The sequence below is a fragment of the Dendrobates tinctorius genome, unplaced genomic scaffold (assembly GCF_039654945.1).
Source record: "Dendrobates tinctorius isolate UK_male_01 unplaced genomic scaffold, ASM3965494v1 ptg000011l, whole genome shotgun sequence".
Classification (NCBI taxonomy): Eukaryota; Metazoa; Chordata; class Amphibia; order Anura; family Dendrobatidae; genus Dendrobates; species Dendrobates tinctorius.
The window spans coordinates 46688792-46714240 of NW_027361679.1; the positions used below are offsets into that span (position 1 = coordinate 46688792).

General features: G+C 44.5%; 18 non-coding genes across 18 annotated transcripts; all 18 read right to left on the bottom strand.

The window, feature by feature from the left end:
* Nucleotides 1-896: 896 nt before the first annotated feature.
* Nucleotides 897-968, bottom strand: TRNAA-CGC (transfer RNA alanine (anticodon CGC)). The gene has a single exon. It is a non-coding gene; the product is annotated as a tRNA-Ala (tRNA).
* A 131-nt stretch (nucleotides 969-1099) lies between these two features.
* On the bottom strand, nucleotides 1100-1171 carry TRNAA-UGC (transfer RNA alanine (anticodon UGC)). Its single transcript has one exon. It is a non-coding gene; the product is annotated as a tRNA-Ala (tRNA).
* Nucleotides 1172-9548: 8377 nt separating this feature from the next.
* TRNAA-UGC (transfer RNA alanine (anticodon UGC)) lies at nucleotides 9549-9620 on the bottom strand. The gene has a single exon. It is a non-coding gene; the product is annotated as a tRNA-Ala (tRNA).
* A 924-nt stretch (nucleotides 9621-10544) lies between these two features.
* TRNAA-CGC (transfer RNA alanine (anticodon CGC)) lies at nucleotides 10545-10616 on the bottom strand. Its single transcript has one exon. It is a non-coding gene; the product is annotated as a tRNA-Ala (tRNA).
* Nucleotides 10617-10739: 123 nt separating this feature from the next.
* TRNAA-UGC (transfer RNA alanine (anticodon UGC)) lies at nucleotides 10740-10811 on the bottom strand. Its single transcript has one exon. It is a non-coding gene; the product is annotated as a tRNA-Ala (tRNA).
* Nucleotides 10812-11916: 1105 nt separating this feature from the next.
* On the bottom strand, nucleotides 11917-11988 carry TRNAA-UGC (transfer RNA alanine (anticodon UGC)). The gene has a single exon. It is a non-coding gene; the product is annotated as a tRNA-Ala (tRNA).
* A 918-nt stretch (nucleotides 11989-12906) lies between these two features.
* Nucleotides 12907-12978, bottom strand: TRNAA-CGC (transfer RNA alanine (anticodon CGC)). The gene has a single exon. It is a non-coding gene; the product is annotated as a tRNA-Ala (tRNA).
* Nucleotides 12979-14091: 1113 nt separating this feature from the next.
* Nucleotides 14092-14163, bottom strand: TRNAA-CGC (transfer RNA alanine (anticodon CGC)). Its single transcript has one exon. It is a non-coding gene; the product is annotated as a tRNA-Ala (tRNA).
* Nucleotides 14164-14294: 131 nt separating this feature from the next.
* Nucleotides 14295-14366, bottom strand: TRNAA-UGC (transfer RNA alanine (anticodon UGC)). The gene has a single exon. It is a non-coding gene; the product is annotated as a tRNA-Ala (tRNA).
* Nucleotides 14367-15288: 922 nt separating this feature from the next.
* On the bottom strand, nucleotides 15289-15360 carry TRNAA-CGC (transfer RNA alanine (anticodon CGC)). The gene has a single exon. It is a non-coding gene; the product is annotated as a tRNA-Ala (tRNA).
* Nucleotides 15361-15491: 131 nt separating this feature from the next.
* TRNAA-UGC (transfer RNA alanine (anticodon UGC)) lies at nucleotides 15492-15563 on the bottom strand. Its single transcript has one exon. It is a non-coding gene; the product is annotated as a tRNA-Ala (tRNA).
* Nucleotides 15564-16264: 701 nt separating this feature from the next.
* Nucleotides 16265-16333, bottom strand: TRNAA-UGC (transfer RNA alanine (anticodon UGC)). Its single transcript has one exon. It is a non-coding gene; the product is annotated as a tRNA-Ala (tRNA).
* Nucleotides 16334-17256: 923 nt separating this feature from the next.
* TRNAA-CGC (transfer RNA alanine (anticodon CGC)) lies at nucleotides 17257-17328 on the bottom strand. The gene has a single exon. It is a non-coding gene; the product is annotated as a tRNA-Ala (tRNA).
* A 131-nt stretch (nucleotides 17329-17459) lies between these two features.
* On the bottom strand, nucleotides 17460-17531 carry TRNAA-UGC (transfer RNA alanine (anticodon UGC)). Its single transcript has one exon. It is a non-coding gene; the product is annotated as a tRNA-Ala (tRNA).
* A 1095-nt stretch (nucleotides 17532-18626) lies between these two features.
* Nucleotides 18627-18698, bottom strand: TRNAA-UGC (transfer RNA alanine (anticodon UGC)). The gene has a single exon. It is a non-coding gene; the product is annotated as a tRNA-Ala (tRNA).
* A 924-nt stretch (nucleotides 18699-19622) lies between these two features.
* Nucleotides 19623-19694, bottom strand: TRNAA-CGC (transfer RNA alanine (anticodon CGC)). Its single transcript has one exon. It is a non-coding gene; the product is annotated as a tRNA-Ala (tRNA).
* A 131-nt stretch (nucleotides 19695-19825) lies between these two features.
* On the bottom strand, nucleotides 19826-19897 carry TRNAA-UGC (transfer RNA alanine (anticodon UGC)). The gene has a single exon. It is a non-coding gene; the product is annotated as a tRNA-Ala (tRNA).
* Nucleotides 19898-20820: 923 nt separating this feature from the next.
* On the bottom strand, nucleotides 20821-20893 carry TRNAA-CGC (transfer RNA alanine (anticodon CGC)). The gene has a single exon. It is a non-coding gene; the product is annotated as a tRNA-Ala (tRNA).
* Nucleotides 20894-25449: the final 4556 nt, after the last annotated feature.

Sequence of the window (25449 nt, forward strand, 5' to 3'; positions counted from 1 at the left end):
TTTTTTTTTCAAACCTAGAATAACTTGCCATTTTGGAGTCGAGAGTAGTAACTGTACTTTCAAGTAACTTTTCAGAATACGCTGCAGTGTGTGTACATGGGAAATCAGACTATTTCTGACCCTTATATGTCTTGTATTCTGCATTTTCACCGGTTCTCCCCTCTGCAAACTCTAGCTCTACATTGTCAATTGACTCCAGGCTTTTGGGAGGAGACTAGCAACTCTGGGCTCTACCATATACAGCGCAGCACACAGAGAAGGTTTCCTGGCCTTCATTAGTCAACACACAGACAAACGCAGCAGAAGTGTGGAGTATATGACAGAGCAATAGTAATCAGTGTAGATGGTGAATCCAGCTCTAGGTTAAAGTAAAAGACGCGTGATTAAGCTCAGCACAATCCTTCTGATTGTCCCTCTGCCAGTTTTCTCACCTTCCCGCCTCCTATATCATTAGCATAAAGTCTAAAAAGCTGTGCAACCCAATGTCAAGGTGTGTTGGTGGGAGGTTTAGGTTTGATGCCAATGAAGTTGAGCTGTCTTTTTTCAGAGTGGATGGTGAATACAGGAGGCAGGGGTAGAGCAAACCTTGGCTGGTAAGTGGTGAAAAAAGCAAATATCTTTGAGACTATATAATCGAAATTCTCCTATATTTGCGTGTACTATTGATTTTGGCCAAGTTTGTTGAATGTCCAGTTCCCATTCAAATCATTTTACTGAGTGGGAAAAAGTGTTGCCCGTGGCTTAGGCAGTGTTAAGACCTTGCAATCGAGAAAGCCTTGTCCTGCCAACTGTCATGGCAAAGCAAACAGTTTAAGCGGCAGACATTCCTTGCGAGTCTTGACACTTAGCTTGAGTGGTGCGCTAGCCAAAGATGTCTAGCCATATTTGAAAAAGGTTGGAGATGCTGGGGATTGATCCCAGGAACTCAAACATGCGAAGCATGTGCTCTACCACTGAGCTACATCCCCAAAAGTGTACCGGAAGCCTGGAGCACTCACACGTATTTACTTCACACAGCGGCTGCAGGAAGCAAACAGGGGTGAGAAAAAGTGACCACCAAAAGGAAGTGCGTTCCTTGCACATACATGCAGGCTGGCCATGGAGATGCCGGGGATTGAACCCGGGGCCTCACACATGCAAAGCGTGCGCTCTACCACTGAGCTACATCCCCAGTGATAGGAACTGATGGAGTTAAATTGAGTTCTGTCTATGTTGCATTCTCTTGTTTAAAACCTTATCTGTTCTTCGAGGAGATGTCTCAGACATCTCCCTTGTGAACCAAGGTCAAATACCTCTGCTTTATCGCCTAAATGACTTTCTTTGTCGAAAACAAGTTGTAAAATCATTTGTACTGCACATGTCTGTAAAATGTTTAAATTCTTTACTATAAAAGACGGAAGCCTAACTGATAAGCCAGAGGCGTCTTGAGAGGCATCCCGAGTGGTATCATACAGCCGTGTCTGTGTTATCCTTCTCGACGGAGCAATTGATTAGAGACATATGGTGCTTCACACCTAAGAACATCGGTCCTTCAGATGAAAGAGTAATCTGAGGGATCCCGACAGTTTCCTGGCGCCCGAAACAGGGACCTGATATAGGCACCTCTCCAAGACTACCCGATCTACAGACCACTCCAGTTACTGATGAAATTGTGAACAGCAGACCTAAACACCTGGCCAGGTAAGAGATCAATTTTTCTCTTCTCTGCTCTTCATAATCTATCATTATAACTAAGGTCCGTATAAAGGGGAATCTAGTAGAGGAGGGGGCCGTAAAATCAGGTCCATATAAGAACTCTGAGGAAATCGGGTGTGACACGCATATGTAATTTCTGCTCGAATGAGAGGTTACTGTAGGTTCTGTGTGTGCACAGCTATTTTTAGAAAAAGAGCTGATGCAAATCAAAATGGGAGAGGTCTGACATTACGGAATATAAGGCTGGGTGAACAGTTCATACTGCGCAGCCCGGACGGACAAGTTTTTCACAATAGACGATTCCGCACTAGGAATAGAGGAGGTTGTTGAGTGACTGCCTTGATTTGAAAGGTTGTGAAAAGTAGAAAAATAAGCTGCACAGTAGGTATTCGTTCAAAGAGTGGTGATATTGCCTAACTGGGTCATGTGACAGCGTCCTTTCGGGGAGGTCACCGCCTAAGCTTAAATCAACACCCTTTACGAATAAACCTTGTGACAGATAAGAGTGTGACCGAATGAGCACAGGACCGTGAAATGAGCCTGTGACAGGATATGACTGAAGAACCCCGATAGATGGACACTTTATTTACAATCCTGTGTGTTGTGGGAGTATTTCTGTTCGGATGCTACATAGCATATAAGTACACGAAACACGTAGTACACCGAGGAACAGACACTCCATTTAGCCTGTTAGCACCTTAGGAAGAAGGTAACGAGGTATAGTAGAGCCTAGTCTTGAGCTTACCCAATACACCACCTAAGGCAGGGGACTAACAGGAAGACAACAAGAGAGACAGGATAAGAATAAAAGATAAAATGGGAAACAGTCAGGGAAAGACACCTGAAGAAGGAAATCGGTTATGTGATATAATTGAGGATAGATATGGAAGTAGTGCAGCAAAGAACCTGGAAAAAGTATTAATCAAATCCAAAGTGCAAGATAGGCAGGCTGTGTGAATCCTTGTATATATGTCTATGAGAACCTCTGAATAAGATGAGAGATGAGTAATTGAGTAAAAAAAAAAAAAAAATCAGTGAATGAGCACGTATGAATGAATCATCACACATCATTTTTGTGTCAAGAGATTTGTGACCTTTCTAGTTGTGGTGGAATCCCGGACAGATGCGTTATAGATATTTCAAATCTACATCTGAGACTGAATGAATTGAGCAATGATATAGTTCGTGTTATATGTGGCATTACATTGTAAAGTTTCCTGAATGCATTTGGCCAGAAAAAGGGCAAGGCATGGTTAATCTCATTATACAGTTATCTGCCCTTACAGTGAAATCCCGTGATTTTGAGTTTCTTTGTAGAAATTGATTTTGATAAGTCTAAAGAACTACAGAATTCTGTGAAGGACGACGCTGCATTCTGACGGGAGGGGTGAAGGATGGAGCTGCGTAGTTTTTCTTCTCCCTTCGCTCTTATCTCTGCTGAGTGTGAGCTGTGCTCAAAATTCTCTGTAATTCTATCTGTAAGGTACACGCTGAAAGATTTGTGCATTTTAAAGCAACAGTACTTAATTGAAGATTGGAAGTTAAAAGTAAGATATGGTGCCTAATTTAGAAGGGAATTGTAAGTGATTGCTTGGTCATTAATGTGTTTGAACCTGCTTCTAGTTGTGTGATTGATTTGTATAGCAAATTGTGTCAAATTACAAGAGACAGAGAAGGAAGGAAGCAGTAAAACAAGTGGGACAAATATTGAAAAAGGCAAAAATACCAGAGTGTGAATGTTTGGATGTACAAAAAGGCACAGACAAGGGAAGAAAATAGCAAGTGAATAAATGATGCTTGAGAATGTGCAGCAGTGTGGAAGGTGTATTATGAATGTTTGATTGACAAAGTGTAACCAGAGACCCAGACAAAACAGATGGACTTGTAAACACTGTGGTCAGACTCAGACAAACCCAGACTGAATAGCTACTTGTGTGACCTGTGCTACTGACCTAAGAGAATTGCACTAAATCCTATCCAGACAAGATCATAAGAAGCTGACATAATAGTGTGGATAGTGGGTAGTGGGACATTGGCCCTTGAGGAGTAAGCTGACAGTAGACATCAGACGGCCAACCCCATCAGGACCTAGAAGTGTGACTAGAATAAGAAAGATGCAGGTGTATTATCCCTGGAGCCCCTCTGACCAGCTAGCTTTGCTGAAGCAGCTGCCTGCCCCTGAAGACCAACCATTCCCGTTTTACAGACACATAAAGGAAGTACAGCAGACATATAAGTGTACCTGGGCAGACCTAGAGAGGTTGATGAGTTTAAAGGCAGGTGACGCACTAGATCATATAATTAAGACACACAGATGTGACAAAGAATCAGGCTTGGGGCATGGATGATAAATCTGCACGATCTGGGGAGACGTACTGTGAGTCACTAAGACAATGGGCTGCAGTGGAGTACTCCTGACTAATGTGACACAGCAAAGAGGAGAGAGAGTAGAGATATACCTTGGACGGTTACAGCTGAAATGGGCAGACATGGGGTACATTTGCATAAACCCACTTGATGTTAGAATACTGGTGAATGCATTCATTGACGGTATGAACAAAGACTTACGAGACGCAGTACAGACAGCCAGACCTGAATGGAGACATGTAGATCCGAAAGACCTCCTTAAGGTAGCTAAAGAAATTGAGCAAACAAGGACAATAAAACGACCTGTCATGTATGCTGGAGCACAAGGAAAAAAGTGGAGACGTAATAGGAAAGGCATGTGAGATGACACTGACGATCCATGCCATACTCCTACAAGTTCAACCAAAACATCTGTCTATGGCCAGACAGCTCCGACTTGAGTGTGCTCTACTAATTCCTGAGTATGTCACTCCTCAAAAGATGTAACGTTCTGAATCCAGCCACCCTCCTGCCTGTGGATTCAGAAAAGGGGGAATTGGTGACCGTATTGGCAAGTGAGGAAGGATACTTTGACATGACGCATGAACATGTCTGCATAGAACTGATGAGTCAGGAGACAGTTGGGTTTGCACACATTCATGAAAAACCTGTTCCTAATGCAGACTTTGAGTTTCTTTTTTGTAGATGGCCCCAGATACCACCAGGATGGACGATTCTACACTGGATATGCAGTAGTATCCTCACATGAGGTAATCCGAGCGGAACCACTCTCTCCTCACATGTCGGCGCAGGAGGCAGAGTTGAAGGCACTCACTGAGGCGTGTAGAGCCGCTGCAGGTAAAGTCGCTAATATTTTCACAGATTCGAAGCCCATTAAAAATGCAGAGCTGGTGAAACAATTGATGGAGGCATTGATGTTACCAGTCCAGGTTGGCATTGTCAAGGTAAAAGCACACACAAAGGTGACTCCGTGGAGGTAGAGGGCAATAGAAGGGCGAACGAGGCTGCTAAAATAGCACAAGGCGGCCTAGAGAGAGCAGTGGACAGTGGCGGGGAGTCAGCGTATTCCAGCCACATTGGGTCTAGATGTCCTGAAATCCCTCCAGCAAAAGGCTGCCCAAACAGAGAAGGTACACCGGGGGAGACTGGGAGCTGAGCTGAACTCAAATGGAGTATGGGAGAATAAGGATAAAATGTGCCCACCAAAGTCCCTGTTCCCAATCATGGCGCAAGCAGCACATGGCCCCAATCACACCTCAAAAAGTCACATGTGTGCCATGGTAGATGCCTTCTGGATCGCTCCTGGCTTCAGTTGCGCAGCCGCGAAACTTGTACAATCATGCCTCATCTGTGCACAGCACAACCCAGGTAAAACAGTAAAAGTCCCTAAGAAAGCGACACCTAGGCCTCTCTACCCGTTTCAGAGACGGCAGATTGACGACATACAGCTACCAAGGTAGGAGTGTATGCAAATATCCTAGTATGTGTAGATCTCTTCTCTGGATGGCCAGAGGCCTACCCGGTGAAAACGGCTACAGCTCGAGCCACTGCAAAGAAACTGGTGATGGAACTAGTACCACGATTCGGTGTCCCTGAAACAATTGAATCAGACAGAGGTACACACTTTACTGCTGAGGTAATGCAAAATGTCATGCAAATGATAGGTGTAGAACAGGCATTTCATACACCCTACCACCCACAGAGTTCAGGGAAGGTAGAAAGAATGAACGGGACACTGAAATTGAAAATACAGAAAACCATGGAACAAACCCATAAACCATGGCCAGAGTGTCTCCCATTAGCATTATTCTCAGTAAGGTACACACCCACGGGGAAAGCTAAACTGTCACCCTTCGAGATACTGTTTGGAAGACCACCGAACACAGGGTTGTACTACCCACAGGTCTTAACACTCAATGTGGATAATTTGACAAGTTATGTAATCCAGTTGCAAAAGCATTTAACTCAAATGCATTCTCTAGTTTTCTCTTCCATTCCAGATCCAGATAGTGTGGAAGGAACTCATTGTCTACAACCTGGTGATTACGTATATGTCAAGAAACACTCCAGAAAGACCCTTGAACCCCGATATCAAGGACCTTACCAAGTACTCCTAACAACGCCTACTTCTGTTAAGTTGGAAGGACAACCAACCTGGATCCACGCATCGCATTGCAAACTAGCCACAGGAGTTAACAAAGCATAAGAGTGCATAATGTTTTGGTTTGGTTTTGTTGCATTATCTGTAACAATGGTAGCTGCGTGGGACAATCTAAATTCTCCAATGTCCTTGAATAATAAGTTTATACAACATCATGAAAAATTACTGAATGATTGGTCAAATCATTTGCTGGATCTGCACACATTCACCAGTATCAGCCACTAGTATTCCGTTCCTTGTTATTCCTGTGCCACCCGAGGAATTATTTGCCTGGACCAGTTGTTCTGATACACTTGCTAATAATGCCACAAATAATGTGAAGCTATGGAACACAACTGTTGGTATACCTATTGTGGGATGGGTAGGATACCCTTGGTGGCAGGGTAATCTTTCAGGAAGTAATACATACCTTCAATATCTGGCATATAAAGGGGGGGCTTGGGTACCCAGGAATAGAACTCGATTAACCTACCTGGGGCAAATTCCAATGTATGGCCTACAAGTTAGTTTTAATGTAACTTCCCACTCTACTGATGCCTTCAAACCAATACTGCTAGAAAGAAGGTTGCATAACACGTCCTGGGAGTATTCCAATTTATTTCCCCAGGGCAATAATGAAACTTGTTTTAATATTTCAGGTAATATACCTTGCAACGAGTCATCTGGATATGAGAAAGGAACTCCCACCTGTGGAAATCCCGATGTAGGGTATTGTAGTCCTTTAGGACAATTTTCACCTTGGTGCATGCTTCAGAATGTATCTGCGTTCATAGATTTAGTTCATAGACTGGTATTACAACATTCAGCCCTATGGGACCTACCTAGTGACATGTACTGGGTATGTGGAGACAATGCATATAAATGGTTGCCAGTAGGGGTAAAAGGTGCTTGTACTCTGGGTCGTTTGACTCTAGCTACCTTTGTTATTTCGAATGACCAGTTGAATACTCAGAGCATACCTAAACACACGTTGTACAAAAGAGCTGCTGACAATACACGTCGCCTCTCTGGGAGACCACATATAGTGCAGATGAGTGTGGCTAATAAAATTGTCAGCTCTATTTTTATTTATCCTATGATTACTCAAATGTGGGATAAATTAGTCAGGGCTACAGATTACTTAGATGACCAAATATGGGATATATTGGATATATTGAACACCAACGTTGCTGTCCAAAATCAGCTCATCATAGCCACTAATCAGCATACCATAGTATTAGATTATTTAACTGCAGCGCAAGGAGGTATGTGTCAAGTCATCGGACCAGCTTGCTGTCATTTTATAGATCCCAACAGCATTATAAAGTTAAAATTGAAAATAGAGGATGTTCAAAAACTTAGAGATCAGTACGATAAAGACAATGATCATACTAAGGATAGTTGGTGGTCAGATACATTCTCCTTTCTTAATCCAGCTAATTGGTTTAAGGGTATTGGAGGCTGGATAACTGGGATTATACTAAGTCTATTACGTATTGTTGTTTGTATCTTCGTAATATATGTGCTATTGAAACTTGTTTTTTGGTGTATCTCTGTATGCAAGAAAAGATGTAGAAAAAGATAAGGAAGTTTGACTGTAAACAACAAGAATTTAACTATTATTCCTTTGAGTCCTAGATTGACATCTCATTTCTGGCATGAAGGAGCGTACTCTTGCAATGATGGACGTGGCTTCAGTATCTGGGGGATGGAGAAGGTAGAAGACCTGTCTCCCTTGGGCAACCCGTCGGCCTGGGATAGTACCTGGTGAACGAGCCACTATCCGCTGTTGTTGCAGGATCCAGTGTTCCAGATTGTGGAAAATGAAGATGTCAAAGGGGGGAATGATAGGAACTGAAGGAGTTAAATTGAGTTCTGTCTATGTTGCATTCTCTTGTTTAAAACCTTATCTGTTCTTCGAGGAGATGTCTCAGACATCTCCCTTGTGAACCAAGGTCAAATACCTCTGCTTTATCGCCTAAATGACTTTCTTTGTCGAAAACAAGTTGTAAAATCATTTGTACTGCGCATGTCTGTAAAATGTTTAAATTCTTTACTATAAAAGACGGAAGCCTAACTGATAAGCCAGAGGCGTCTTGAGAGGCATCCCGAGTGGTATTATACAGCTGGTGTCTGTGTAGTTCTTCTCGACGGAGCAAATGATTAGAGACATATGGTGCTTCACACCTAAGAACATCGGTCCTTCAGATGAAAGAGTAATCTGAGGGATCCCGACACCAGTTACGAACTGTGTGAAAATGCAAGTTTTTTTTTTTCAAACCTAGAATAACTTGCCATTTTGGAGTCGAGAGTAGTAACTGTACTTTCAAGTAACTTTTCAGAATACGCTGCAGTGTGTGTACATGGGAAATCAGACTATTTCTGACCCTTATATGTCTTGAATTCTGCATTTTCACCGGTTCTCCCCTCTGCAAACTCTAGCTCTACATTGTCAATTGACTCCAGGCTTTTGGGAGGAGACTAGCAACTCTGGGCTCTACCACATACAGCGCAGCACACAGAGAAGGTTTCCTGGCCTTCACTAGTCAACACACAGACAAACGCAGCAGAAGTGTGGAGTATATGACAGAGCAATATTAATCAGTGTAGATGGTGAATCCAGCTCTAGGTTAAAGTAAAAGACGCGTGATTAAGCTCAGCACAATCCTTCTGATTGTCCCTCTGCCAGTTTTCTCACCTTCCCGCCTCCTATATCATTAGCATAAAGTCTAAAAAGCTGTGCAACCCAATGTCAAGGTGTGTTGGTGGGAGGTTTAGGTTTGATCCCAATGAAGTTGAGCTGTCTTTTTTCAGAGTGGATGGTGAATACAGGAGGCAGGGGTAGAGCAAACCTTGGCTGGTAAGTGGTGAAAAAAGCAAATATCTTTGAGACTATATAATCGAAAGTCTCCTATATTTGCGTGTACTATTGATTTTGGCCAAGTTTGTTGAATGTCCAGTTCCCATTCAAGTCATTTTACTGAGTGGGAAAAAGTGTTGCCCATGGCTTAGGCAGTGTTAAGACCTTGCAATCGAGAAAGCCTTGTCCTGCCAAGTGACATGGCAAAGCAAACAGTTTAAGCGGCAGACATTCCTTGCGAGTCTTGACACTTAGCTTGAGTGGTGCGCTAGCCAAAGATGTCTAGCCATATTTGAAAAAGGTTGGAGATGGTGGGGATTGAAATCAGGACCTCATACATGTGAGCTACATCCCCAAAAGTGTACCGGAAGCCTGGAGCACTCACACGTATTTACTTCACACAGCGGCTGCAGGAAGCGAACAAGGGTGAGAAAAAGTGACCTCCAAAAGTAAGTGCGTTCCTTGCACATACATGCAGGATGGCCATGGAGATGCCGGGGATTGAACACGGGGCCTCACACATGCAAAGCGTGCGCTCTACCACTGAGCTACATCCCCAGTTACAAACTGTGTGAAAATGCAAGTTTTTTTTTTCAAACCTAGAATAACTTGCCATTTTGGAGTCGAGAGTAGTAACTGTACTTTCAAGTAACTTTTCAGAATACGCTGCAGTGTGTGTACATGGGAAATCAGACTATTTCTGACCCTTATATGTCTTGTATTCTGCATTTTCACCGGTTCTCCCCTCTGCAAACTCTAGCTCTACATTGTCAATTGACTCCAGGCTTTTGGGAGGAGACTAGCAACTCTGGGCTCTACCATATACAGCGCAGCACACAGAGAAGGTTTCCTGGCCTTCATTAGTCAACACACAGACAAACGCAGCAGAAGTGTGGAGTATATGACAGAGCAATAGTAATCAGTGTAGATGGTGAATCCAGCTCTAGGTTAAAGTAAAAGACGCGTGATTAAGCTAAGCACAATCCTTCTGATTGTCCCTCTGCCAGTTTTCTCACCTTCCTGCCTCCTATATCATTATCATAAAGTCTAAAAAGCTGTGCAACCCAAATTTCAAGGTGTGTTGGTGGGAGGTTTAGGTTTGATCCCAATGAAGTTGAGCTGTCTTTTTTCAGAGTGGATGGTGAATACAGGAGGCAGGGGTAGAGCAAACCTTGGCTGGTAAGTGGTGAAAAAAGCAAATATCTTTGAGACTATATAATCGAAAGTCTTCTATATTTGCGTGTACTATTGATTTTGGCCAAGTTTGTTGAATGTCCAGTTCCCATTCAAGTCATTTTACTGAGTGGGAAAAAGTGTTGCCCGTGGCTTAGGCAGTGTTAAGACCTTGCAATCGAGAAAGCCTTGTCCTGCCAAGTGACATGGCAAAGCAAACAGTTTAAGCGGCGGAGATTCCTTGCGAGTCTTGACACTTAGCTTGAGTGGTGCGCTAGCCAAAGATGTCTAGCCATATTTGAAAAAGGTTGGAGATGCTGGGGATTGAACCCAGGAACTCAAACATGCGAAGCATGTGCTCTACCACTGAGCTACATCCCCAAAAGTGTACCGGAAGCCTGGAGCACTCACACGTATTTACTTCACACAGCGGCTGCAGGAAGCGAACAAGGGTGAGAAAAAGTGACCACCAAAAGGCCCTTGCACATACATGCAGGCTGGCTCTGGAGATGCCGGGGATTGAACACGGGGCCTCACACATGCAAAGCGTGCGCTCTACCACTGAGCTACATCCCCAGGTATGAACTGTGTGAAAATGCAAGTTTTTTTTTCAAACCTAGAATAACTTGCTATTTTGGAGTCGAGAGTAGTAACTGTACTTTCAAGTAACTTTTCAGAATACGCTGCAGTGTGTGTACATGGGAAATCAGACTATTTCTGACCCTTATATGTCTTGTATTCTGCATTTTCACCGGTTCTCCCCTCTGCAAACTCTAGCTCTACATTGTCAATTGACTCCAGGCTTTTGGGAGGAGACTAGCAACTCTGGGCTCTACCATATACAGCGCAGCACACAGAGAAGGTTTCCTGGCCTTCATTAGTCAACACACAGACAAACGCAGCAGAAGTGTGGAGTATATGACAGAGCAATAGTAATCAGTGTAGATGGTGAATCCAGCTCTAGGTTAAAGTAAAAGACGCGTGATTAAGCTCAGCACAATCCTTCTGATTGTCCCTCTGCCAGTTTTCTCACCTTCCCGCCTCCTATATCATTAGCATAAAGTCTAAAAAGCTGTGCCAACCAATGTCAAGGTGTGTTGGTGGGAGGTTTAAGTTTGATCCCAATGAAGTTGAGCTGTCTTTTTTCAGAGTGGATGGTGAATACAGGAGGAAGGGGTAGAGCAAACCTTGGCTGGTAAGTGGTGAAAAAAGCAAATATCTTTGAGACTATATAATCGAAAGTCTCCTTTATTTGCATGTACTATTGATTTTGGCCAAGTTTGTTGAATGTCCAGTTCCCATTCAAGTCATTTTACTGAGTGGGAAAAAGTGTTGCCCGTGGCTTAGGCAGTGTTAAGACCTTGCAATCGAGAAAGCCTTGTCCTGCCAAGTGACATGGCAAAGCAAACAGTTTAAGCGGCAGAGATTCCTTGCGAGTCTTGACACTTAGCTTGAGTGGTGCGCTAGCCAAAGATGTCTAGCCATATTTGAAAAAGGTTGGAGATGCTGGGGATTGAACTCAGGACCTCATACATGTGAGCTACATCCCCAAAAGTGTACCGGAAGCCTGGAGCACTCACACGTATTTACTTCATACAGCGGCTGCAGGAAGCGAACAAGGGTGAGAAAAAGTGACCACCAAAACGAAGTGCGTTCCTTGCACATACATGCAGGGTGGCCATGGAGATGCCGGGGATTGAACCCGGGGCCTCACACATGCAAAGCGTGCGCTCTACCACTGAGCTACATCCCCAGTTACGAACTGTGTGAAAATGCAAGTTTTTTTTTTTCAAACCTAGAATAATTTGCCATTTTGGAGTCGAGAGTAGTAACTGTACTTTCAATTAACTTTTCAGAATACGCTGCAGTGTGTGTACATGGGAAATCAGACTATTTCTGACCCTTATATGTTTTGTATTCTGCATTTTCACCGGTTCTCCCCTCTGCAAACTCTAGCTCTACATTGTCAATTGACTCCAGGCTTTTGGGAGGAGACTAGCAACTCTGGGCTCTACCATATACAGCGCAGCACACAGAGAAGGTTTCCTGGCCTTCATTAATCAACACACAGACAAACGCAGCAGAAGTGTGGAGTATATGACAGAGCAATAGTAATCAGTGTAGATGGTGAATCCAGCTCTAGGTTAAAGTAAAAGACGTGTGATTAAACTCAGCACAATCCTTCTGATTGTCCCTCTGCCAGTTTTCTCACCTTCCAGCCTCCAATATCATTAGCATAAAGTCTAAAAAGCTGTGCAACCCAATGTCAAGGTGTGTTGGTGGGAGGTTTAGGTTTGATGAAGTTGAGCTGTCTTTTTTCAGAGTGGATGGTGAATACAGGAGGCAGGGGTAGAGCAAACCTTGACTGGTAAGTGGTGAAAAAAGCAAATATCTTTGAGACTATATAATCGATAGTCTTCTATATTTGCTTGTACTATTGATTTTGGCCAAGTTTGTTGAATGTCCAGTTCCCATTCAAGTCATTTTACTGAGTGGGAAAAAGTGTTGCCCGTGGCTTAGGCAGTGTTAAGACCTTGCAATCGAGAAAGCCTTGTCCTGCCAAGTGACATGGCAAAGCAAACAGTTTAAGCGGCAGAGATTCCTTGCGAGTCTTGACACTTAGCTTGAGTGGTGCGCTAGCCAAGGATGTCTAGCCATATTTGAAAAAGGTTGGAGATGCTGGGGAGTGAACCCAGGACCTCAAACATGCGAAGCATGCGCTCTACCACTGAGCTACATCCCCAAAAGTGTACCGGGAGCCTGGAGCACTCACACGTATTTACTTCACACAGCGGCTGCAGGAAGTGAACAAGGGTGAGAAAAAGTGACCACCAAAAGGAATAGCGTTCCTTGCACATACATGCAGGCTGGCCATAGAGATGCCGGGGCCTCACACATGCAAAGCGTGCGCTCTACCACTGAGCTACATCCCCAGTTACGAACTGTGTGAAAATGCAAGTTTTTTTTTTTCAAACCTAGAATAACTTGCCATTTTGGAGTCGAGAGTAGTAACTGTACTTTCAAGTAACTTTTCAGAATACGCTGCAGTGTGTACATGGGAGATCAGACTATTTCTGACCCTTATATGTCTTGTATTCTGCATTTTCACCGGTTCTCCCCTCTGCAAACTCTAGCTCTACATTGTCAATTGACTCCAGGCTTTTGGGAGGAGACTAGCAACTCTGGGCTCTACCATATACAGCGCAGCACACAGAGAAGGTTTCCTGGCCTTCATTAGTCAACACACAGACAAACGCAGCAGAAGTGTGGAGTATATGACAGAGCAATAGTAATCAGTGTAGATGGTGAATCCAGCTCTAGGTTAAAGTAAAAGACGCGTGATTAAGCTAAGCACAATCCTTCTGATTGTCCCTCTGCCAGTTTTCTGACCTTCCCGCCTCCTATATCATTAGCATAAAGTCTAAAAAGCTGTGCAACCCAAATTTCAAGGTGTGTTGGTGGGAGGTTTAGGTTTGATCCCAATGAAGTTGAGCTGTCTTTTTTCAGAGTGGATGGTGAATACAGGAGGCAGGGGTAGAGCAAACCTTGGCTGGTAAGTGGTGAAAAAAGCAAATATCTTTGAGACTATATAATCGAAAGTCTTCTATATTTGCGTGTACTATTGATTTTGGCCAAGTTTGTTGAATGTCCAGTTCCCATTCAAGTCATTTTACTGAGTGGGAAAAAGTGTTGCCCGTGGCTTAGGAAGTGTTAAGACCTTGCAATCGAGAAAGCCTTGTCCTGCCAAGTGACATGGCAAAGCAAACAGTTTAAGCGGCAGAGATTCTTTGCGAGTCTTGACACTTAGCTTGAGTGGTGCGCTAGCCAAAGATGTCTAGCCATATTTGAAAAAGGTTGGAGATGCTGAGGATTGAACCCAGGAACTCAAACATGCGAAACATGTGCTCTACCACTGAGCTACATCCCCAAAAGTGTACCGGAAGCCTGGAGCACTCACACGTATTTACTTCACACAGCGGATGCAGGAAGCGAACAAGGGTGAGAAAAAGTGACCACCAAAAGGAAGTGCGGCCCTTGCACATACATGCAGGGTGGCTAAGGAGATGCCGGGGATTGAACCCGGGGCCTCACACATGCAAAGCGTGCGCTCTACCACTGAGCTACATCCCCAGCTATGAACTATGTGAAAATGCAAGTTTTTTTTTCAAACCTAGAATAACTTGCCATTTTGGAGTCGAGAGTAGTAACTGTACTTTCAAGTAACTTTTCAGAATACGCTGCAGTGTGTGTACATGGGAAATCAGACTATTTCTGACCCTTATATGTCTTGTATTCTGCATTTTCACCGTTTCTCCCCTCTGCAAACTCTAGCTCTACATTGTCAATTGACTCCAGGCTTTTGGGAGGAGACTAGCAACTCTGGGCTCTACCATATACAGCGCAGCACACAGAGAAGGTTTCCTGGCCTTCATTAGTCAACACACAGACAAACGCAGCAGAAGTGTGGAGTATATGACAGAGCAATAGTAATCAGTGTAGATGGTGAATCCAGCTCTAGGTTAAAGTAAAAGACGCGTGATTAAGCTCAGCACAATCCTTCTGATTGTCCCTCTGCCAGTTTTCTCACCTTCCCGCCTCCTATATCATTAGCATAAAGTCTAAAAAGCTGTGCAACCCAATGTCAAGGTGTGTTGGTGGGAGGTTTAGGTTTGATCCCAATGAAGTTGAGCTGTCTTTTTTCAGAGTGGATGGTGAATACAGGAGGCAGGGGTAGAGCAAACCTTGGCTGGTAAGTGGTGAAAAAAGCAAATATCTTTGAGACTATATAATCGAAAGTCTCCTTTATTTGCGTGTACTATTGATTTTGGCCAAGTTTGTTGAATGTCCAGTTCCCATTCAAGTCATTTTACTCAGTGGGAAAAAGTGTTGCCCGTGGCTTAGGCAGTGTTAAGACCTTGCAATCAAGAAAGCCTTGTCCTGCCAAGTGACATGGCAAAGCAAACAGTTTAAGCGGCAGAGATTCCTTGCGAGTCTTGACACTTAGCTTGAGTGGTGCGCTAGCCAAAGATGTCTAGCCATATTTGAAAAAGGTTGGAGATGCTGGGGATTGAACCCAGGAACTCAAACATGCGAAGCATGTGCTCTATCACTGAGCTACATCCCCAAAAGTGTACCGGAAGCCTGGAGCACTCACACGTATTTACTTCACACAGCGGCTGCAGGAAGCGAACAAGGGTGAGAAAAAGTGACTACCAAAAGGAAGTGCGTCCCTTGCACATACATGCAGGCTGGCTATGGAGATGCCCGGGATTGAACCCGGGGCCTCACACATGCAAAGCGTGCGCTCTACCACTGAGCTACATCCCCAGTTACGAACTATGTGAAAATGCAAGTTTTTTTTTTTCAAACCTAGAATAACTTGCCATTTTGGAGTCGAGAGTAGTAACTGTACTTTCAAGTAACTTTTCAGAATACGCTGCAGTGTGTGTACATGGGAAATCAGACTATTTCTGACCCTTATATATCTTGTATTCTGCATTTTCACCGGTTCTCCCCTCTGCAAACTCTAGCTCTACATTGTCAATTGACTCCAGGCTTTTGGGAGGAGACTAGCACCTCTGGGCTCTACCATATACAGCGCAGCACACAGAGAAGGTTTCCTGGCCTTCATTAGTCAACACACAGACAAACGCAGCAGAAGTGTGGAGTATATGACAGAGCAATAGTAATCAGTGTCTTAGGCAGTGTTAAGACCTTGCAATCGAGAAAGCCTTGTCCTGCCAAGTGACATGGCAAAGCAAACAGTTTAAGCGGCAGAGATTCCTTGCAAGTCTTGACACTGAGCTTGAGTGGTGCGCTAGCCAAAGATGTCTAGCCATATTAGAAAAAGGTTGGAGATGCTGGGGATTGATCTCAGGACCTCATACATGTGAGCTACATCCCCAAAAGTGTACCGGAAGCCTGGAGCACTCACACGTATTTACTTCACACAGCGGTGCAGGAAGCGAACAAGGGTGAGAAAAAGTGACCACCAAAAGGAAGTGCGTTCCTTGCACATACATGCACGCTGGCTGCCGGGGATTGAACCCGGGGCCTCACACATGCAAAGCGTGCGCTCTACCACTGAGCTACATCCCCAGTGACGAACTGTGTGAAAATGCAAGTTTTTTTTTCAAACCTAGAATAACTTGCCATTTTGGAGTCGAGAGTAGTAACTGTACTTTCAAGTAACTTTTCAGAATACGCTGCAGTGTGTGTACATGGGAAATCAGACTATTTCTGACCCTTATATGTCTTGTATTCTGCATTTTCACCGGTTCTCCCCTCTGCAAACTCTAGCTCTACATTGTCAATTGACTCCAGGCTTTTGGGAGGAGACTAGCAACTCTGGGCTCTACCATATACAGCGCAGCACACAGAGAAGGTTTCCTGGCCTTCATTAGTCAACACACAGACAAACGCAGCAGAAGTGTGGAGTATATGACAGAGCAATAGTAATCAGTGTACATGGTGAATCCAGCTCTAGGTTAAAGTAAAAGACGCGTGATTAAACTCAGCACAATCCTTCTGATTGTCCCTCTGCCAGTTTTCTCACCTTCCCGCCTCCTATATCATTAGCATAAAGTCTAAAAAGCTGTGCAACCCAATGTCAAGGTGTGTTGGTGGGAGGTTTAGGTTTGATGCCAATGAAGTTGAGCTGTCTTTTTTCAGAGTGGATGGTGAATACAGGAGGCAGGGGTAGAGCAAACCTTGGCTGGTAAGTGGTGAAAAAAGCAAATATCTTTGAGACTATATAATCGAAAGTCTTCTATATTTGCTTGTACTATTGATTTTGGCCAAGTTTGTTGAATGTCCAGTTCCCATTCAAGTCATTTTACTGAGTGGGAAAAAGTGTTGCCCGTGGCTTAGGCAGTGTTAAGACCTTGCAATCGAGAAAGCCTTGTCCTGCCAAGTGACATGGCAAAGCAAACAGTTTAAGCGGCAGAGATTCCGTGCGAGTCTTGACACTTAGCTTGAGTGGTGCGCTAGCCAAAGATGTCTAGCCATATTTGAAAAAGGTTGGAGATGCTGGGGATTGAACCCAGGACCTCATACATGCGAAGCATGAGCTCTACCACTGAGCTACATCCCCAAAAGTGTACCGAAAGCCTGGAGCACTCACACGTATTTACTTCACACAGCGGCTGCAGGAAGCGAACAAGGGTGAGAAAAAGTGACCACCAAAAGGAATAGCGTTCCTTGCACATACATGCAGGCTGGCCATGGAGATGCCAGGGATTGAACCCGGGGCCTCACACAGGCAAAGCGTGCGCTCTACCACTGAGCTACATCCCCAGTTACGAACTGTGTGAAAATGCAAGTTTTTTTTTTTCAAACATAGAATAACTTGCCATTTTGGAGTCGAGAGTAGTAACTGTACTTTCAAGTAACTTTTCAGAATACGCTGCAGTGTGTGTACATGGGAAATCAGACTATTTCTGACCCTTATATGTCTTGTATTCTGCATTTTCACCGGTTCTCCCCTCTGCAAACTCTAGCTCTACATTGTCAATTGACTCCAGGCTTTTGGGAGGAGACTAGCAACTCTGGGCTCTACCATATACAGCGCAGCACACAGAGAAGGTTTCCTGGCCTTCATTAGTCAACACACAGACAAACCTAGCAGAAGTGTGGAGTATATGACAGAGCAATAGTAATAGGTGTAGATGTGAATCCAGCTCTAGGTTAAAGTAAAAGACGCGTGATTAAGCTCAGCACAATCCTTCTGATTGTCCCTCTGCCAGTTTTCTCACCTTCCCGCCTCCTATATCATTAGCATAAAGTCTAAAAAGCTGTGCAACCCAATGTCAAGGTGTGTTGGTGGGAGGATTAGGTTTGATCCCAATGAAGTTGAGCTGTCTTTTTTCAGAGTGGATGGTGAATACAGGAGGCAGGGGTAGAGCAAACCTTGGCTGGTAAGTGGTGAAAAAAGCAAATATCTTTGAGACTATATAATCGAAATTCTCCTATATTTGCATGTACTATTGATTTTGGCCAAGTTTGTTGAATGTCCAGTTCCCATTCAAGTCATTTTACCGAGTGGGAAAAAGTGTTGCCCGTGGCTTAGGCAGTGTTAAGACCTTGCAATCGAGAAAGCCTTGTCCTGCCAAGTGACATGGCAAAGCAAACAGTTTAAGCAGCAGAGATTCCTTGCGAGTCTTGACACTTAGCTTGAGTGGTGCACTAGCCAAAGATGTCTAGCCATATTAGAAAAAGGTTGGAGATGCTGGGGATTGAACTCAGGACCTCATACATGTGAGCTACATCCCCAAAAGTGTACCGGAAACCTGGAGCACTCACACGTATTTACTTCACACAGCGGCTGCAGGAAGCGAACAAGGGTGAGAAAAAGTGACCACCAAAAGGACCACCATACATGCAGGATGGCTATGGAGATGCCGGGGATTGAACCCGGGGCCTCACACATGCAAAGCGTGCGCTCTACCACTGAGCTACATCCCCAGTTACGAACTGTGTGAAAATGCAAGTTTTTTTTTTTCAAACCTAGAATAATTTGCCATTTTGGAGTCGAGAGTAGTAACTGTACTTTCAAGTAACTTTTCAGAATACGCTGCAGTGTGTGTACATGGGAAATCAGACTATTTCTGACCCTTATATGTCTTGTATTCTGCATTTTCACCGGTTCTCCCCTCTGCAAACTCTAGCTCTACATTGTCAATTGACTCCAGGCTTTTGGGAGGAGACTAGCAACTCTGGGCTCTACCATATACAGCGCAGCACACAGAGAAGGTTTCCTGGCCTTCATTAGTCAACACACAGACAAACGCAGCAGAAGTGTGGAGTATATGACAGAGCAATAGTAATCAGTGTACATGGTGAATCCAGCTCTAGGTTAAAGTAAAAGACGCGTGATTAAACTCAGCACAATCCTTCTGATTGTCCCTCTGCCAGTTTTCTCACCTTCCCGCCTCCTATATCATTAGCATAAAGTCTAAAAAGCTGTGCAACCCAATGTCAAGGTGTGTTGGTGGGAGGTTTAGGTTTGATGCCAATGAAGTTGAGCTGTCTTTTTTCAGAGTGGATGGTGAATACAGGAGGCAGGGGTAGAGCAAACCTTGGCTGGTAAGTGGTGAAAAAAGCAAATATCTTTGAGACTATATAATCGAAAGTCTTCTATATTTGCTTGTACTATTGATTTTGGCCAAGTTTATTGAATGTCCAGTTCCCATTCAAGTCATTTTACTGAGTGGGAAAAAGTGTTGCCCGTGGCTTAGGCAGTGTTAAGACCTTGCAATCGAGAAAGCCTTGTCCTGCCAAGTGACATGGCAAAGCTAACAGTTTAAGCGGCAGAGATTCCTTGCGAGTCTTGACACTTAGCTTGAGTGGTGCGCTAGCCAAAGATGTCTAGCCATATTTGAAAAAGGTTGGAGATGCTGGGTTTTGAAGCCATGACCTCATACATGCGAAGCATGCGCTCTACCACTGAGCTACATCCCCAAAAGTATACCGGAAGCCTGGAGCACTCACACGTATTTACTTCACACAGCGGCTGCAGGAAGCGAACAAGGGTGAGAAAAAGTGACCACCAAAAGGAAGTAAGTTCCTTGCACATACATGCAGGATGGCTATGGAGATGCCGGGGATTGAACCCGGGACCTCACACATGCAAAGCGTGCACTCTACCACTGAGATACATCCCCAGTTACAAACTGTATGAAAATGCAAGTTTTTTTTTTTCAAACCTAGAATAATTTGCCATTTTGGAGTCGAGAGTAGTAACTGTACTTTCAAGTAACTTTTCAGAATACGCTGCAGTGTATGTACATGGGAAATCAGACTATTTTTGACCCTTATATGTCTTGTATTCTGCATTTTCACCGGTTCTCCCCTCTGCAAACTCTAGCTCTACATTGTCAATTGACTCCAGGCTTTTGGGAGGAGACTAGCAACTCTGAGCTCTACCATATACAGCGCAGCACACAGAGAAGGTTTCCTGGCCTTCATTAGTCAACACACAGACAAACACAGCAGAAGTGTGGAGTATATGACAGAGCAATAGTAATCAGTGTAGATGGTGAATCCAGCTCTAGGTTAAAGTAAAAGACGCGTGATTAAGCTCAGCACAATCCTTCTGATTGTCCCTCTGCCAGTTTTCTCACCTTCCCGCCTCCTATATCATTAGCATAAAGTCTAAAAAGCTGTGCAACCCAATGTCAAGGTGTGTTGGTGGGAGGTTTAGGTTTGATCCCAATGAAGTTGAGCTGTCTTTTTTCAGAGTGGATGGTGAATACAGGAGGCAGGGGTAGAGCAAACCTTGGCTGGTAAGTGGTGAAAAAAGCAAATATCTTTGAGACTATATAATCGAAAGTCTCCTATATTTGCGTGTACTATTGATTTTGGCCAAGTTTGTTGAATGTCCAGTTCCCATTCAAGTCATTTTACTGAGTGGGAAAAAGTGTTGCCCGTGGCTTAGGCAGTGTTAAGACCTTGCAATCGAGAAAGCCTTGTCCTGCCAAGTGACATGGCAAAGCAAACAGTTTAAGCGGCAGAGATTCCTTGCGAGTCTTGACACTTAGCTTGAGTGGTGCGCTAGCCAAAGATGTCTAGCCATATTTGAAAAAGGTGAGAGATGCTGGGGATTGAACCCAGGACCTCATACATGCGAAGCATGCGCTCTACCACTGAGCTACATCCCCAAAAGTGTACCCGAAGCCTGGAGCACTCACACGTATTTACTTCACACAGCGGCTGCAGGAAGCGAACAAGGGTGAGAAAAAGTGACCACCAAAAGGAAGTGCGTTCCTTGCACATACATGCAGGCTGGCCATGGAGATGCCTCACAGATGCAAAGCGTGCGCTCTACCACTGAGCTACATCCCCAGTTATGAATTGTGTGAAAATGCAAGTTTTTTTTTTCAAACCTAGAATAACTTGCCATTGTGGAGTCGAGAATAGTAACTGTACTTTCAAGTAACTTTTCAGAATACGCTGCAGTGTGTGTACATGGGAAATCAGACTATTTCTGACCCTTATATGTCTTGTATTCTGCATTTTCACCGGTTCTCCCCTCTGCAAACTCTAGCTCTACATTGTCAATTGACTCCAGGCTTTTGGGAGGAGACTAGCAACTCTGGGCTCTACCATATACAGCGCAGCACACAGAGAAGGTTTCCTGGCCTTCATTAGTCAACACACAGACAAACGCAGCAGAAGTGTGGAGTATATGACAGAGCAATAGTAATCAGTGTAGATGGTGAATCCAGCTCTAGGTTAAAGTAAAAGACGCGTGATTAAGCTCAGCACAATTAGAGTTGAGCGAAACGGGTCGAAAAAATTCAAAAGTCGCCGACTTTTGGCAAAGTCGGGTTTCATGAAACGAAACCCGACCCTAGGATGAGGTCGGCCACGAGGTCGGCGACTTACGCGCCAAAGTCGCGTTTCAAAAGTTTGTTTTGCACTCTTTTTCAGCCAATCAGGATCCACGGACACTGTGGGCAACGTGATGACATAGGCACGGGTCACCACCATCTTTCAGAAGGGCATGCAAGTGATTGGCTTGCTTTGGTGGGCGTCACAAGGGGTATAAAAGGGCGTGTACGCCGACCGCCATCTTACTTCTGCCTATCTTAGTATAGGGAGAGGTTGTTGCTGATTCTGTAGGGAGAGCGTTAGGCAGGGAAGAAGACAAAAAAACTGCTTCTGCTGCTAGCGATTTGGCCTGCACAACACACAAGTCACTGTGTGTGCAGTGCAAGGGGAGGCTATATTGTGGTGTATCAGTGGTGTTGGTTGTTGGGCTGCCTTTTAAGGCTTCCTGACACGCTGGCATTGCTGTTTACCCACTGCTCCACAAACTGCTTTTTTAAAAGCAATCCAATCTCCCTTATCCTCTCGTCACTTTGGTCACAGGCAGCTGTGCCATCGAGCGTGTCACATAGCGCTCAGATATCAGTGGGCCGCACACAATCCACAAGTGTCCAGTGTCCAAAAGTGTACGCAGAGATTCAAAATCTCCATTATCCTCTCGTCACTTTGGTCACAGGCAGCTGTGCCATCGAGCGTGTCACATAGCGCTCAGATATCAGTGGGCCGCACACAATCCACAAGTGTCCAGTGTCCAAAAGTGTACGCAGAGATTCAAAATTTCCATTATCCTCTCATCACTTTGGTCACAGGCAGCTGTGCCATCGAGCGTGTCACATAGCGCTCAGATATCAGTGGGCCTCACACAATCCACAAGTGTCCAGTGTCCAAAAGTGTACGCAGAGATTCAAAATCTCCATTATCCTCTCGTCACTTTGGTCACAGGCAGCTGTGCCATCGAGCGTGTCACATAGCGCTCAGATATCAGTGGGCCGCACACAATCCACAAGTGTCCAGTGTCCAAAAGTGTACGCAGAGATTCAAAATCTCCATTATCCTCTCGTCACTTTGGTCACAGGCAGCTGTGCCATCGAGCGTGTCACATAGCGCTCAGATATCAGTGGGCCGCACACAATCCACAAGTGTCCAGTGTCCAAAAGTGTACGCAGAGATTCAAAATCTCCATTATCCTCTCGTCACTTTGGTCACAGGCAGCTGTGCCATCGAGCGTGTCACATAGCGCTCAAATATCAGTGGGCCGCACACAATCCACAAGTGTCCAGTGTCCAAAAGTGTACGCAGAGATTCAAAATCTCCATTATCCTCTCGTCACTTTGGTCACAGGCAGCTGTGCCATCGAGCGTGTCACATAGCGCTCAGATATCAGTGGGCCGCACACAATCCACAAGTGTCCAGTGTCCAAAAGTGTACGCAGAGATTCAAAATCTCCATTATCCTCTCGTCACTTTGGTCACAGGCAGCTGTGCCATCGAGCGTGTCACATAGCGCTCAGATATCAGTGGGCCGCACACAATCCACAAGTGTCCAGTGTCCAAAAGTGTACGCAGAGATTCAAAATCTCCATTATCCTCTCGTCACTTTGGTCACAGGCAGCTGTGCCATCGAGCGTGTCACATAGCGCTCAGATGGCTCAGGGGAAGAGTCTTGAGGAGATCATTTGCATATTCCCAGTGCCTTCTGGGATAAGTGAAGAGTCTCCGCGAGCTCAACGATCACTGGGTTTTGGCCGTTGCAGCTGAAAAGAGGAAATCGGAAAACCAGGGGAAGAGTCTTGAGGAGATCATTTGCATATTCCCAGTGCCTTCTGGGATAAGTGAAGAGTCTCCGCGAGCTCAACGATCACTGGGTTTTGGCCGTTGCAGCTGAAAAGAGGAAATCGGAAAACCAGGGGAAGAGTCTTGAGGAGATTTTGGCTCATCTTTCATCGTTTTTAAGAAATCTCAAGATGGAAGAGGCCAGGAGCCATTTGGTGAGCTGCATTTCTTGCTATATGTTCACAGACTTACCAGTGGAAAAGCCAAACTTCACATGCCACAAATGCAAGCTTGTGTCCCTGTTGGAGGAAAAGTTGCAAAATCTCGAAGAGAGGTTGGCTACGTTGAAGATCATTAAGGAAGGTGAAGAGTTCTTGGACAGAGCAGAATTATCTCTTCATGTTACAGAAAGAGAAGAAATTCGAAGTGCACCTGAAGAAACAGAGGAATGGAGACATGTGACCCAGAGAAGCAGGAGGATCAGGAGGCAGTCAGCACCCATACTGCTCAGGAACCAGTACCAGGCTCTCACGCAGGAAAATGATGAAGAAATACATCAGGATAAGACTTTGCCAACAAACAGCAACCTTGTACGCCTTCAGAGTCCTCCTGGATGGAGAAAGAAAAATGTTGTGAAGAAGAAACGGAGAGTGGTGGTCATGGGGGATTCCCTGCTGAGAGGAACAGAGGCCGCTATCTGCAGACCGGATATAACTACAAGAGAAATGTGCTGTCTTCCAGGTGCAAAAATTAAAGATGTGTCTGGCAGGATATCAGGACTCTTCAGATCTACAGATGACTACCCATTCCTGCTACTACATGTGGGGACAAATGACACCGCAAGAAACGACCTGGAAATCATCTGCAGAGACTTTGAAGACTTAGGCAAGAAAGTGAAAGAACTGGGAGCGCAGGTGGTCTTCTCTTCCATCCTCCCAGTGGATGGCCATGGAACAAGGAGGTGGAATAAGATTCTGCAGGTGAACAACTGGCTACGTCGATGGTGCCGTCAGCAACGATTTGGATTTCTGGATCACGGAGTGAACTACTTATACGATGGACTACTTGCTAGAGATGGGGTGCACCTTACGAAGACTGGAAAGCATGTATTTGGAAGTCGCCTTGCTACACTTGTAAGGAGAGCTTTAAACTAGAACAACATGGGAAGGGAAGCAAAAGACCAGAAAAAGCCATACACCTGACAAATGCTATTGAGAACTCTGCTAATAGAAGTGGAAAGGAAGAACAAAGACGAAAGAATCTAATTAATAAAAATATTGGAGAAAGAGAAACCAATCACAAACTAAAATGTTTCTATACTAATGCACAAAGCATGGGCAACAAACAAGGAGAATTGGAACTACTAACACAGGAAAAGAAATATGATGTCATTGGAATCACTGAAACTTGGTGGGACAATACACATGATTGGAATACAAGACTAGAAGGATACAACTTATTTGCAAGAAACAGACTTGATAAACGAGGAGGGGGTGTTGCATTGTATGTTAGAAACGCATATATCTGCACAGAGATTGAAGCTTCAGAGACTGGGAGTTCTGTGGAAACTGTTTGGGTAAGAATACAAGGACAGAACAATGGAAAGGACACCATTGTAGGCATTTACTACAGGCCGCCTGTGCAAGCTGAAGATATGGATGAACTCTTTATGCATCAAATGGCCAAGTTCTCCAAAAAATATGACATAGTTGTCATGGGAGATTTCAACTATCCAGACATTTGTTGGGAATCTCTCTCAGGCAAAACTAACAGGTCAAGGAAATTCTTATCCTCTCTTGCTGACAACTTTATCTTCCAAAAGGTAGGGGAGAAAACAAGGGGAACTGCTACCTTGGATCTAATCCTTATAAACAGGGAGGAAATGGTTGAGGAGGTAAAAGTGGCTGGAACCCTAGGAGGTAGCGACCATGCTATTTTAGAATTTTGGATAACTAGAGGCGGAAGACCTGTGAAGACTCAGACGTCAAGGTTAGATTTCAGAAAGGCAGATTTTAAGGGATTCAGAAAGATAATTGGAGGAATCCAATGGCTGGATATCCTTAAAGACAAAAATGTCCAGGAAGGATGGGAAATCTTGAAAAATGAAATTCTCA